The 15,589-nt window shown below is 33.8% G+C and overlaps 1 pseudogene; it reads right to left on the reverse strand.

The window, feature by feature from the left end:
• Positions 1-15,277, reverse strand: part of LOC115424209 (acyl-CoA synthetase family member 2, mitochondrial-like) — a 31,681-nt pseudogene extending 16,404 nt beyond the window's left edge.
• Positions 15,278-15,589: the final 312 nt, after the last annotated feature.

A 15,589-nucleotide genomic window follows, 5' to 3' on the forward strand; every position in this document is an offset into this window, starting at 1 on the left:
TCACTGACACTTACATACCTTGTAAAAACACACAACAACATCAACATCACAACATCACTAACCCTAACCCTAACCCTAACCCACAACATCAACATAATAATAAATATGTAATAAACGAGTTATTAACGTGTTGTTAACATGGTATTACAATGTAATTAACACTAATGTGTTGTAACACATAATAAATGTGTAATAAACATGTAATAAATGTGTTATTAACGTGTTATAAACATGTAATAAATATGTTATTAACACAGACATGTTAGTAACACTAACCCTTGTAATAACGTATAATAACTTACAAGAAAATGTAATAAACATATTATTAAAATGTAAAAACCCTAAGCCTGGCCCTAACCCTAGCAATAACCCTAGCCCTAACTCTAACCCTAACCCACGCCCTAAACCAAGCCCTAACCCTAACCCTAGCCCTAAACCTAACCCAAACCCTAGCCCTAACCCTAACCCCAGCCCTAACCCTAGCCCTAAACCTAACCCTAACCCTAGCCCTGGCCCTAACCCAAGCCCTAACCCTAGCCCTGACCCTAACCCTAACCCTAACCCTAGCCCTAGCTCTAACCCTAACCCAAACCCTAACCCTTACCCCAGGCCCTACCCTAACACTAACCCTAAAGTCAACCCTAACACTTGTAATAACATATAATAACTTACAACAAAATGTAATAAACATGTTATTAAAATATTAAAATGTAAAAAAAACTAACCCTAGCCCTAACCCTAACTCTAACCCTAGCCCTAGCTCTAACCCTAACCCTAACCCCTGGCCCTAACCCTAAACCTAACCCTAACCCTAGCCCTTACCCTAACCCTAGCCCTAACCCTTACCCCTGGCCCTAACACTAACCCTAAAGTTAACCCTAACCCTAAACCTAATCCTAACCCTAACCCTAGCCCTAACCCTTACCCCTGGCCCTAACCCTAACACTAACCCTAAAGTTAACCCTAACCCTAACCCTAGCCCTAACCCTAACCCTTGTAATAACATATAATAACTTACAAAAAAATGTAATAAACATGTTATTAAAATATTAAAATGTAAAAAACCTAACCCTAACCCTAGCCCTAACTCATATCACTGACACTTACATACCTTGTAAAAACACATAATCAACATAATAATAAATATGTAATAAACGAGTTATTAACGTGTTGTTAACATGGTATTACAATGTAATTAACACTAATGTGTTGTAACACATAATAAATGTGTAATAAACATGTAATAAATTGTTATTAACGTGTTATAAACATGTAATAAATATGTTATTAACACAGACATGTTAGTAACACTAGCCCTTGTAATAACGTATAATAACTTACAAGAAAATGTAATAAACATATTATTAAAATGTAAAAACCCTAAGCCTGGCCCTAACCCTAGCAATAACCCCAGCCCTAACTCTAACCCTAACCCTAACTCAAGCCCTAACCCTAACCCTAGCCCTAAACCTAACCCAAACCCTAGCCCTAACCCTAACCCCAGCCCTAACCCTAGCCCTAACCCTAGCCCTAACCCTGGCCCTAACCCAAGCCCTAACCCTAGCCCTGACCCTAACCCTAGCTCCAACCCTAACCCCAGCCCTAGCTCTAACCCTAACCCAAACCCTAACCCTTACCCCAGGCCCTACCCTAACACTAACCCTAAAGTCAACCCTAACACTTGTAATAACATATAATAACTTACAACAAAATGTAATAAACATGTTATTAAAATATTAAAATGTAAAAAACCTAACCCTAGCCCTAACTCATATCACTGACACTTACGTACCTTGTAAAAACACATAACCAACATAATAATAAATATGTAATAAACGAGTTACTAACGTGTTGTTAACATGTTATTACAATGTAATTAACACTAATGTGTAGTAACACATAATAAATGTGTAATAAACATGTAATAAATGTGTTATAAACATGTAAGAAACATGTTATTAACACAGGCATGTTAGTAATACTAACCCTTGTAATAACATATAATAACTTACAAGAAAATGTAATAAACATGTTATTAAAATGTAAAAACCCTAACCCTAGCCCTAACCCTAGCCCTAACTCTAACCCTAACCCAAGCCCTAACCCTAACCCTAACCCTAGCCCCAACCCTAACCCCAGCCCTAACCCTAGCCCTAAACCTAACCCTAGCCTTAACCCTAACCCTAACCCTGGCCCTAACCCAAGCCCTAACCCTAACCCTAACTCTAACCCTAGCCCTACCCTAACCCTAGCCCTAACCCTAGCCCTAGCTCTAACCCTAACCCCTGGCCCTAACCCTAAACCTAACCCTAACCCTAGCCCTAACCCTAGCCCTAACCCTTACCCTTACCCCTGGCCCTAACACTAACCCTAAAGTTAACCCTAACCCAAACCCAAACCCAAACCCAAACCCTAGCCCTAACCCTTACCCCTGGCCCTAACCCTAACACTAACACTAAAGTTAACCCTAACCCTAACCCTAACCCAAACCCAAACCCTAGCCCTAACCCTTACCCCTGGCTCTAACCCTAACACTAACCCTAAAGTTAACCCTAAACCTAACCCTAACCCTTGTAATAACATATAATAACTTACAACAAAATGTAATAAACATGTTATTAAAATATTAAAATGTAAAAAACCTAACCCTAACTCATATCACTGACACTTACATACCTTGTAAAAACACATAATCAACATAATAATAAATATGTAATAAACGAGTTATTAACGTGTTGTTAACATGTTATTACAATGTAACTAACACTTATGTGTAGTAACACATAATAAACATGTAATAAATATGTTATTAACGTGTTACAAACATGTAATAAACATGTTATTGACACAGACATGTTAATAACACTAACCCTTGTAATAACATAATAACTTACAACAAAATGTAATAAACATGTTATTAACATATTATTAAAATATAAAACCCCTAATCCTAACCCTAACTCATATCACTGACACTTACGGACCTTGTAAAAACACATAATAAACATAATAATAAATATGCAATAAACATGTTATTAACGTGTTGTTAACATGAAATTAAAATATGATTAACACTTATGTGTAGTAACAAATAATAAACGTGTAATAAACATGTAAAAACGTTTTTTTTTTCATGTTATAAACATGTAATACACTTGCTATTAACACAGACATGTTAATAACCCTAACCCTTGTTAAAACATATAATAACTTACAAGAAAATGTAATAAACATGTTAACATATTAAAATGTAAAAACCCTAACCCCAGCCCTAACCCTAGCCCTAGGCCTACCCCTAACCCCTAACTCCTAAAATCTAATCCCCTAACCAAACCTTAGCCAAACCCAAACCGCTAACTCCTACTTACCTTCTAAAACACATAATAAACATATAATAAACATATAATGAACTTGTAATAAATGTGTTATTAACATGTTATTAACACTTAATTTAAGCAACACATACTAAACCTGTAATAAACATGTTATTAATACGTATTTACCTTATTATAACACAATAAACATAATAAACATATAACCAACATGTAATTAACACTTACCTGTAATTAGGCAAAGCAAGGCAGGTTTGTTTATATAGCACATTTCATGTACAAGACAATTCAACATGCTTTACATAAAACATTAAAAGAATTATAGCAGGGAAGCAATAAAAAGTATAGGCATGAGAAAAAAACAAAACAAAACATAAATAGATAAAAAATAAAAAATACGTGTAAATACATGTACGCCTTCTTTAGTCTGCATGTTGCTGTATTCTATTATTATAATGTTCTCATCTTGAAATTAAAATTAAATCCTGCATATATTTTTGGTAAGTTATAATAAGTTAATTACAATCAAATATAAAAAATTCACAAAAGGGAAATCCAATTTTTCATTTAAAAAAAAGAAAGAAAAATGAGAATAATAATAAAAGTATTTAATCTCGTAAATAAATATAAAAACAAAACAAACTAAAAAATCATAAGCCTTTAATTTAATGTTTTAATTTAAGCTTTTAAATGTTTTGTTTTTGTTTATTTGTTTGTTTTTTGCTGTTGTTTATTACCAATTTAAATTATTTGTGCAAACAGACAGGAAAATGAAAAAATATAAATGTACAAGAAAATGCAAAATGATGCTTCAACATATTACACGTCTGTTTGTCGCCCTCCAGTGGTTTTATATCTTACCTGCACTTCTCTGACTTTAGGATGTGTGTATAAGAACTCTTCGATCTCAGCTGGATAGATGTTCTCGCCTCCTCGGATGATCATGTCCTTTATGCGTCCTTCGATTCGACAGTATCCCATACTGTCCAGACTGGCCGTGTCACTGCGAAGGAAGGGAAAAAACCACATGTCCACGTCAAGGTTATAATAGTTTGGGATTTTTCATTATAGTTTAGTTTTATTTAGTTTGGACTGTTTTTTCTCTAATTTAGTTAGTTTTAATTCATTTCTAGGGCAGGTTTGCTAGTATTTATTAGTTTTATTTATTTATTTTTTTTATAAATGCTTAGTTTTAGTATTAATTTTAGCTTTGTCATTTTGTCGGGTTTTTTTTCTCTAATTAGGTTAGTTTTAATTCGTTTTTAGAGCAGGTTTGCTAGTTTTTATTAGCTCTCATTCTTTTCTAAATGCTTAGTTTTAGTTTAGTTTTAGTATTAATTTTAGTTTTGTTGTTTTGTTGACTTTTTTTTCTCTAATTCAGTTAGTTTTACTTTGTTTTTAGAGCAGGTTTGCAAGTTTTTATTAGTTTAATTTTTTTTTCTAAATGCTTAGTTTTAGTATTAATTTTAGTTTTGTCATTTTGTCGACTTTTTTTTTCTCTAATTCAGTTAGTTTTAATTAGTTTTTAGAGCGGGTTTGCTAGTTTTATTACTTTAAATTTTTTCTCTAAATGCTTAGTTTTAGTATTAATTTTAGTTTTGTCATTTTGTCGAGTTTTTTTCTCTAATTCAATTAGTTTTAATTCGTTGTTAGATCAGGTTTGCTAGGTTTTTTTTTTATTAGTTTTCTTTTTTTTTTCTAAATCCTTCATTTTAGTTTAGTTTTAGTATTAATTTTAGTTTTGTTGACTTTTTTTTTTCTCTAATTCAGTTAGTTTTACTTTGTTTTTAGAGCAGGTTTGCTAGTTTTTAGTAGCTTTCATTTTTTTTCTAAATACCTAATTTTAGTTTAGTTTTAGTATTAATTTTAGTTTTGTCGTATCTTTTATCTTCTTCACCGTTGTATTCATATAAATCCCGTACTGGACTCTGCTGCTTTCTCCCAGCTTTAGTCTCCATGTTTCCAGGTAGAGTGGGGACAAAAAGATGACTAAACGACAAGTGACGAGAAGTGACCGACTGTGAAGTGTCGTACGGTGCCGCTAGCTAAAAGCGCTAGAGTGAAATAAATCGCTTTTGTATCAATCCGACAATGACAAAGATGAAAACTAAGGTAATTTTATCCATAATTTTTATATGTTTTTGTTACTTTTGTAAGCGCACAATACAGTTTCAGTTAGTTATGGCTTTTTCTTTGAATTATAGTTTTTATTTACTAGCGGCATTGTACCCGTGGTGCCATTGTATGATAGCATGATAAGTACAACTTGTCCGCCACCACTATCCATTCGTAAACTATCATTTAATCATGCATTGTGCAGGTAATAATTTGAGCCAACATGTGAGGCATGAAGGGAAGAGCATGTATTTGTTTGGCCTGTCAAGCACGGTTAAATTCATACAGCGGTAGTGAACTGCAGACTTCACATTGTAGCATTGCCTGCTAGCAGAAGAAATTTCATGAACGGCAGCATGACCACTTCCGAAAATGGAGTATGGCGGCAGAGATGAAGAATTCAAAGTAGAAAGAGGCTAAAATCGCCCAGCATACCTCACAACATTTGAATAGGGAAATAAAATTATGCCTAGTAGATAGTCAGGTAATGTTTCTATTCATTTGGCGAGTTTGGCGGCGATCGGGCCTGTGAAGGCTGAGGAAAATCCGTACAAACGCCCTCCTGTGCTGCAACATCGATCGGACGGACACAGAACGTGCATTATATAGTAGGATTTCAGATAACAAAAATGTTCTTTCAATTCTAGTTTTCGTTGTTTCGTTCGTTTTCGTTAACGTTATTAACCCTGGTCCAGGTTTCGCTCCTTTAGCTTCATCCAAACATCCACTCTCTTTACATCATCATCCTTCTTACCCTGTCCTGTACCAGCGGTCTTCTGCGATAACCTCTCGGGTTTTTTCAGGATCGTTCCAGTATCCGAGCATCACACAACTGCCTCTGATCAGCAGCTCTCCGGACGCCCCCAGAGGGACCATCTCCCCGGAGATAGGGTCCACCACTTTAGCCTGTACATTCACAGAAATACAATATGAAACCAAACAGCGGTGTCTTTATGTAGAGAAGTCTGTTTGTATGAATAAAGGGCAAACCTCAGTGTGGGGCATGATACATCCGACAGTATTAACCTTCAGGTCGTCGGTGTCTTGTGGGAATCCCAGAAACGTAATGGGACTATTCTCAGTGGTGCCATATAGTAACTGTAAAAACATAATATACACACATAGATTTAGTGAAAACATGAATGTACCTGAACAGAGAAGACTGGACTATAAAAAAACAACCCTCAGTTAACCCATAAAGACCAGCACTAGTTTTGCGTCAGTTCCCAAATAAATTTTACTCTATTTTTAACCTTTAATAAGTGATTTACCACCATTTACTCTAATATTATACTGGAAAAAATCAAACTATTACCAAGTGCATTTTTCTCATTTCCAGTCAAAATATCTCATCACACTTAAAATAAGACATAATCACCTAAAGAGTAACTTTTCAGTGAGATATAAGAACTTATTTTTAGACAATAGATCTGGAAAATGTTATTTTAAGAAATCTTACAAGATAATTTTCACTTGCACTGTTTTTGTTTTTGTTTTTTTGTTTTTTTTTTTTGCTTGAATTAAGCAAAAAAAAAAAAAATTGAATTAAGCTAAATAAATAAATAAATAAATAGCCAATGGAACAAGTGAAAATTATCTTGGTAAGATTTCTTGAAATAAGATTTTCAAGATCTATTGTCTAAAAATAAGTTTTTATATCTCACTGAAAAGTTCCTCTTCAGGTGATTATGTCTTATTTTAAGTGTGATGAGATATTTTGACTAGAAATGAAAAAAAAAAAACCACTTGGTAAGATTTTGATTTTTGCAGTCTATCCTCTGCATTTTGCATTTTTAAGTGAAAATCTGCCATTTTCCTATAGTTAATGTACTGATTATGTAGATGTTCATTAAAGCAGCAATTCAAGTTGAGGGTTACTACATCCAAAACAGAGAAAACTGAAGAAAAAGCTAAATTTTTTTGTAAAATCTATCATTAACTGAACATAACCCATCCACTATCATTGATCCAGCTCCATGGTTTTTACTGGGGATCAATGTTGTAGCCTCTGTATTTCCAAATGGGTCATATCTGATGACCACAAACTGTATTTTACACCCATTATTTACATGTATTGATAGGATTAGTGGATTACCAGGTATTAAACAGTTTAAATCAGTAGATGGTTTTGGGTCTTTATGGGTTAAGATGCAGGACATTTCAGTACTCACCGTTATCGCCTTCATGTTCATGTCTGTTATTAATTTTCTAACAACTTCTGGAGGACACTGAGACCCTCCCATGAGCCCTGAAACACAACACACAGTCAACAATAACACACATGCTGACAGTCCTACACAGTCATTATGTTTAACCCTATAACCCCAAACATATCATATTTGATACATGAGTTTTGAAGCCCCTCTTTATGATCTGTGTGATATGTTTTTCTTGAGAAACCTGATGTATACAATTAGATACATGCAATACACAGATAATCCACCAGGAGGGTGGAATTTGTTCCCCAGAGGCCTTTCCAGTGACACTACAAGACTGTCATTAATGAGGAAGGAGGCAGAACTTTGACAATTTAGAAAAGGAATTATCAATTTATTAGACATGTTTGTGTTGTATTATGTTTTTGTTTGTTCAAAAATAATAGTATTTGAGTATTGAGACCCCATGTACAAAAGTGTATTGCATTCATATGAAAAAATGAATATCAGTACTTGTAATTACGAGATAATTATCTTGTTAATCTCCTAAGACCCAGCTATGGGTTTTCTGTCCATTTTTGTGGACAAGAGTTTCACAACTTTATACAAAAAAAAAAAGAAAAGAAAACTGTCCACCACAAAGGACATTCCATCAAAATTTTAAAAACTGCATCTGAAAAAAAACGTTGCCTCATGATGTTTCCAATATAGGCACTTATTTAATAAAAACAAAAAAAAAGCTTGTACTTTGCTGACATTTCCTGGGTGTTAGGAGGTTAATTCAGAAAAACAGAGCCAATTAAAATTTTTTCATGTGAATGCAATACACTTCCATACCCATAAAGACCCAGTGCTACTTTTATGTCAGTTCCCAAATGAAATTTTCGCTATCCTCCTAAGACCCAGCTTTTCTGTCCACATTTGTGGACAAGAGTTTCACAACTTTATACAAAAAAAAAAAAAAAAAGAAAAGGAAAGAAAACTGTCCACCACAAAGGACCTTCCATGAAATCTTTTTAAAAAATGCACCTGAAAAAACTGTTGAATCAAGATGTTTCCAATATAGGCACTTAATTAATAAAAAACAAAAAAAGCTTGGACTTTGGTGGCATTTCCTGAGTCTTAGGAGGCTATATCTAACCTGTCTTAACCCTATAACGCCAAGTGTGTCATATTTGATACGAGTTTTGAAGCCCTCTACATGATCAGTGTGATGATTTTTGTCTTGAAAAACCTGATGTAAACAATTAGATACATTCAATACACAGATAATCCACCGGGGGAGGAATTTGTTCACCAGAGGCCTTTCCAGTGACACTACAAGACTGTCTTTAATGAGGAAGGAGGCAGAACTTTGACAATTAGAAAAGGAATTATCAATTTATTAGACATGTTTGCGTTGTATTATGTTTTTGTTTGTTCAAAATAATAGTATTTGAGTATTGAGACCCCATGTACAAAAGTGTATTGCATTCATATGAAAAAATGAATATCAGTACTTGTAATTACGAGATAATTATCTTGTTAATCTCCTAAGACCCAGCTATGGGTTTTCTGTCCATTTTGTGGACAAGAGTTTCACAACTTTATACAAAAAAAAAGAAAAGAAAACTGTCCAACACAAAGGACATTCCATCAAAATTTTAAAAACTGCATCTGAAAAAAAACGTTGCATCATGATGTTTTCCAATATAGGCACTTATTAATAAAAACAAAAAAAAGCTTGTACTTTGCTGACATTTCCTGGGTCTTAGGAGGTTAATTCAGAAAAACAGAGCCAATTAAAATTTTTTCATGTGAATGCAATACACTTCCATACCCATAAAGACCCAGTGCTACTTTTATGTCAGTTCCCAAATGAAATTTTCGCTATCCTCCTAAGACCCAGCTTTTCTGTCCACATTTGTGGACAGAGTTTCACAACTTTATACAAAAAAAAAAAAAAAAAGAAAACTGTCCACCACAAAGGACCTTCCATAAAATCTTTTTTAAAAATGCACCTGAAAAAACTGTTGAATCAAGATGTTTCCAATATAGGCACTTAATTAATAAAAAACAAAAAAAGCTTGGACTTTGGTGACATTTCCTGAGTCTTAGGAGGCTATATCTAACCTGTCTTAACCCTATAACGCCAAGTGTATCATATTTGATACAAGTTTTGAAGCTCTCTACATGATCAGTGTGATGATTTTTGTCTTGAAAAACCTGATGTAAACAATTAGATACATTCAATACACAGATAATCCACCGGGGGGAGGAATTTGTTCACCAGAGGCCTTTCCAGTGACACTACAAGACTGTCTTAATGAGGAAGGAGGAAGAACTTTGACAATTTAGAAAATGAATTATCAATTTATTAGACATGTTTGTGTTGTATTATGTTTTTGTTTGTTCAATAACAATAATATTGAGCACTGAGACCTGATGTATCAAATATGATACAAAATTGAAACTCATACATGGAAATTGATATTTGAAAAAAATGTTTTTGAGTTGTTCAGAAGGACCAACAAAGGCTCCAGTTTCAAAGAACTGGAATTTTCTGTCAATGATTTAATGGTTCAGGCTTTACAGGATTAAGTCTGACAAAACTCTTACCGGCTTCAATTGATGATATATCGTATTTGTGTGCGTCGTTCTGACTCAGTAGGTCAGTGTACATTGTGGGAGTGCCATAGACAACATTACACCTTAATTTAAAAAAAAAAAAAAAAGATGTATTACATGTAGTGCGCATTAGGGGTGTTTAGAGCTGCAACTGATTTATCAACCAGGTGCTTGAAGTCAATGCAAAAAATCCCAATTTGATTAATCAACTCGAATTCATTGAAGGGAGATATTCTATTGCGGTTTTCCTGAATTGAAACTTCTTTGTGCATCACATTAAGCGTCTGTGTGAAACACTACAGTGGAACCAATGTTTAACAGCAGAGAAATGAAGGAAACATAGCTTTGATTCAGGAGAATTGTGGTTGAATGATTTTTTTGGATCACTTTGGGTCGATTAATCGGTTGCAGCTCTAGGGGTGTGTATTGCAAGAATCTAGCCATACGATACAAATCACAATACTAGGATCATGATATGATTTATTGCAATATATCACAATACTGTTAATAAGGCGATATTTTTTGTTTTGCTCCTTTTTTTCTCATTATTTCCTGAAAAGCTAACATCTACCTCTCTCAGACAGTAAAAAGTACTTTTAGGATGCCTGAACTAACAATTACTCAACAAATCAGTGTTATCAATATCAAAAAAACTACATGTATGACCTGCAGGATCACAATACTACTTTTGTCATATACAAAACAGCAGAGCAAAATACCCATATGAATATAGAAATAAAAGACCTCGCAGGATTCTCAAAAATATAAACAAAAAAAACAAAATTAACCTCCACCATGTCTGCATTGGAATAAATACCTAAAATATCAATTCACATTTTTTAATATCGATACAGTCTCGTGAAATGAAATATTGCAATATATCATGAAACTGATATTTTCTTACACCCCTAGTGAGCATGCATATTGTTGTGCGATGATCGCTTCTGTACCCTCATATCTGAATGGCCTTGAGGTTTGCATGGCTGTCATAACCAGTGGAGGGGAACACCAGAGTGATGCCGTTGCACGCCATGCACATCCCTCCAACCACCGAACCAAAACCGTGATACAAGGGAACCGACACACACACCCGCACCTGTGGCTGATGGGAATGTGGAAAGTTGGATAACTTATCTCATGTTTGCTTATGTTCTCTGTGTCAAGACCAGTGTTGTGTAAGTTACTCCCAACTGCAATACATTACAGATTACAAGTTACTGTTATTTGAAAGTAATTCCTACCTTACAATATTACTGTCTCAGAATCACATGACTACTGTTTTACTTTTGAACCCCAGATACAGACACTCCATGGAATATTATAGACTTCTAAGCCTGTTTCTGATATTAAAAAAAAAGAGGGGGAAAAAGTGTATGTAGGGTGTAAGTTTGTATATGTATGTGTGTATGTAAACATGTATGCGTGTTAGTCCAAGCACGTATGCATTTGTTATTGTAAACATGTGCTAATGTAATTTATATGGTGTGATGTGTAATATACAGATATTTATTTTTATTCATTGTTGTGAACATGGGCAAGTGTCCCTTTTTATGAGTGGGTGGGGAAATATGTATAAGGTCATTAACAATAGATGGGTATGTTTATGTGTTTTGTAGTACTTTGTAAAATCCCCTCAATTAAATAAAAGTTATTAAAATTAAAAAAAAAAAAAAAAAAAAAAAAAAAAGAAGAACCCATACTAAGTAGCTTCTTAAAAGCAGGGTTAGGTTAGTGTTTTGTTTTGTTTTTTTTCTTATAAAGTTTTAACACAATAAAAAGATATAATCAACTGACAAATGTATAGATCGAAGTATAAAAAAGGAGCCAAAACAACAGCAAACAAGAAATGTTTTAAAAATTACCAACACTCAGGTGTCTGCTACACATTAAATTTAAAATCACTATACAATTTGATGTTTTGATTCATTTATTGTTTTTCTTTTTCAAATTTTCAATGCTGTTCCAAAATGGTGTTCTCAAAAAAAACTTTACTCTTCTTCGTGGTATTTGTCCAGTATGAGTAATTCAGAGCAGCGCCCCCTAGTGGATTGATTGAGAAACACTCATTCCAATGCATTAAATGTCAGTAGCAGCACTTTGTTGACAACGACAATAAAGCACATTACAGAAGAAAACTAAGATTGGTAATGGTATTATTAAGTACTCATATCGGTACTCAATATTGGCAAGTACTCAAATGTAAGCACTTGGACTTGTACTCAGTCTGGAAAAAAGTGGTATTGGTGCATCCCTAATCTGTTACTGTAATGTATTCTTTTGTAACATGTTACTCCCAACACTGGTCAAGACTTACTTGTCGGGTACTTCAGGTACTTACTCTCCGTTCATAACCCATTCGGAGGCCGGTGTAGTACGCATTATTGACGATATTATGGTGAGAAAGAGTGGCTCCCTTTGGACTCCCAGTCGTCCCCTGAAACAATTAACAGGTGTCAAACATACGGTCCGCGGGCCAAAACCAGCCCACCAAAGGGTTCAGTCTGACCCATTGGATGAATTTATGAAATGCAAAAATGACACTGAAGGTATTAACAAACAAGGATGTTAAAATCATTTTAGTTCAGGTTCCACATTCAGACCAATCTGATCTTAAGTGAATTAGACCAGCAAAATACTATCATAATTACCTATAAATAATAACAACTCCAAATTTTACTCTTTGTTTCAATATAAAAAAAAAACAAGCAAAATTACTTGAATATATTTACATTTAGAAACTACACAGGAAAAAATTACTGAGCATTTTTTCCAGTGTCAAAAGTATTTTCCTCAAAAAAGAATAAATTTGGTTCTATACTGAGTAAATTTGGTTCTGTATTGAGTTGGAGAGCTGTACCCAAAGAATAACGTTTACTTTTTTTTTAGGGAGTGACCAAATGTTATCTGAGTAGAGTAAAAAAAATTCAATTAGAGTAAATTTACTCAAAATTGTACTCAAAATTCAAAATTTCCTGTGCATCCTTTTTACAAAAAAAATGTGAATGACATGAAAATATGAATAACCTGAAAATATCTTAAGAAAAAGTGAATGAATTTTTTACAATATTCTACCGTTCCTAATGTTTGTATCTTTCTAGATCCATTATGGTCTGTAAATTGTAATGCATGTGTGTCAATCTGGCCCCAGAATGATAAGCAAAGATTACACAAAAGACACTGACAATCATTGTATTGATCACAAAGCTTAATTTCTATATTTTTACAGTACTCATTGACTTTGGACTTTTACAAGGCAAGACAGACAATTGGACTTTTATGGAAAAGTATGGACATACAGTACCCTTCCCTACTCTGTGCCTACAATTTACACTACTATGGTCTTGATTATTTTATTTTATTTTATTTTATTTTATTTATTTTATTTTATTTTATGTTATTTGTTTTGTTTTGTTTTATTTGTTTAATTTAATTAATTCAATTTCATTTGATTTCATTTGATTTGATTTCATGTATTTAGTTTCATTATTTACTTATTTATTATTTTGTATTCACTAGAAAATCATCAAATGTATGGTAATTACTTTTGGGTATGTATTTTCTGTATGTGTTGATTTGGATTTGAATTTTTCTGCAAAATTGGGGTAATGTTATTTCTTGTTCATTGCTAAAGGAAAATAAAAGGGGAAAAAATCAATATTTTTAAGTTCCAGACAACTGTTACTAAATGTTTTTTGCCGTATTTGTGATCTGCAATTTGTAATGCACATGTTTAAATGATATAAACTGAGGCATAATATGGTTAAATGAAAGAAATTTCAGATTCATGGAAGTTCAGATTATTCACACTTTTTGTAAATGTAATAGTTCGTTTTGCACCAAAAAGCAAATATTTCTAAGTATTATATTATTATTTTACTGGTCTGGGACACTTGAGGTCAAATTGGGTTGTATGTGACCCCTGAAATAGCAGGAGTTTACACTGTCGGCCTTGGTGCTCAGTTGGATTTAATGCTCAGATCAGATTTTTTTATATGTAACAATAGAAAAAAATAGATTTGAGTGAAATTTTAGCCAAAAAAAAAATCCAATTTGAGACACTTCTGCCTGCAGTGTGAACGCAGCTGTTGCTACTACTTCTAAAACACCCGTCATTTGTGCCAGTGCTATAGGTTAATACTGAAGGTTACTGATGTGAACTGTATGTTGATGGGTTCGTCAAACGACAGCTTCCTCTGCACATCCATCAGCTCCTTTTGATGCCGACTCTCCTCCCGCCTGCATCACGTCCTGGAAGTGGAGCATCCCCGGCTGTTTACTGTCAATTCACAATCACCATACGCAAGTCTGGAAGCCTGGGACGCACAAAAAAAGACAGTTGTACAGAGGCAAGAACACACAACCACATGCTTTCATGGTCTTTATTCATACCTGGAGCTTTTCAGATTCAGGGTCTCTGTGGGTGTGTATTGATCTCCGGGCAGATCTCCCTCAGCATCTCACAGAAGTTTTGGCTTTTAAAGCTGGTGGGGCAGACGATTCCGCCTTTGCACTGGACCTACACATCAGAAAATAATGACTTCTATTTCCTGTGTTTTGGGTGGTAAAATATATTATATTCACCATAAATATTACCAACTTCAGCTCTCTGAATTATTATGTTTTTAGATTTGGCACTTGGCCAATGTGTGGCACCTAGAAGTTTGACTTTTTGAATATGTTTCTATGTGCACTGTTGCCCTTTTGGTCAAGAAATGATTCTGACTATGTGATTTATTCTTGACAGATACAGTCTAAGCCCCAAACACTAAAAATATAACCCTGTGGAGGCATGGATCAATATTTCTACTTCCAATAGATTTTATGATTTTGTGTAAGATTAATGAGAAATCATCTATTACATTTTAAAAATACTTTTAATGATAACAGAATATATACTATTGATATACAAATATTAAAAAAAACAACAACATTAGCCTCACAGGGTCTGGGATGCAAAAATAGCATGACTAATGTCATAATTTAGGTTTATGTTGTGATAAATGCCATAAATATTGATGTTTATATCTCAAATCAGCTATGAACAGGACATTTTACAGTGGTAGCCATGATGCGTCACAGTATTTTTGTCCATATAATAATATGATATAATATATTATATAATAATAATATTTCCCTAAAGTTTAATGGGAGATGTTTCTTCCTTAGTGAGATGTGAAGAAAGTAGATGGTTAGTTGTGGTAGAAAATCATTATTTACTATCAGAGCATGAAAAACATTTAGAAATTTAGAGGTAGAACATTTAAAATCATTGTCACAGGATAAAAAACAAAAAACAAAAAAACTAAATCAGTGTGGGAGAAATTAAGTAAAAAAAACATCTCTGAGGCATGTTGGATGCAAAGATAACAACATAACAAT

This window comes from Sphaeramia orbicularis, chromosome 8 (genome assembly GCF_902148855.1).
Source record: "Sphaeramia orbicularis chromosome 8, fSphaOr1.1, whole genome shotgun sequence".
Taxonomy (NCBI): Eukaryota; Metazoa; Chordata; class Actinopteri; order Kurtiformes; family Apogonidae; genus Sphaeramia; species Sphaeramia orbicularis.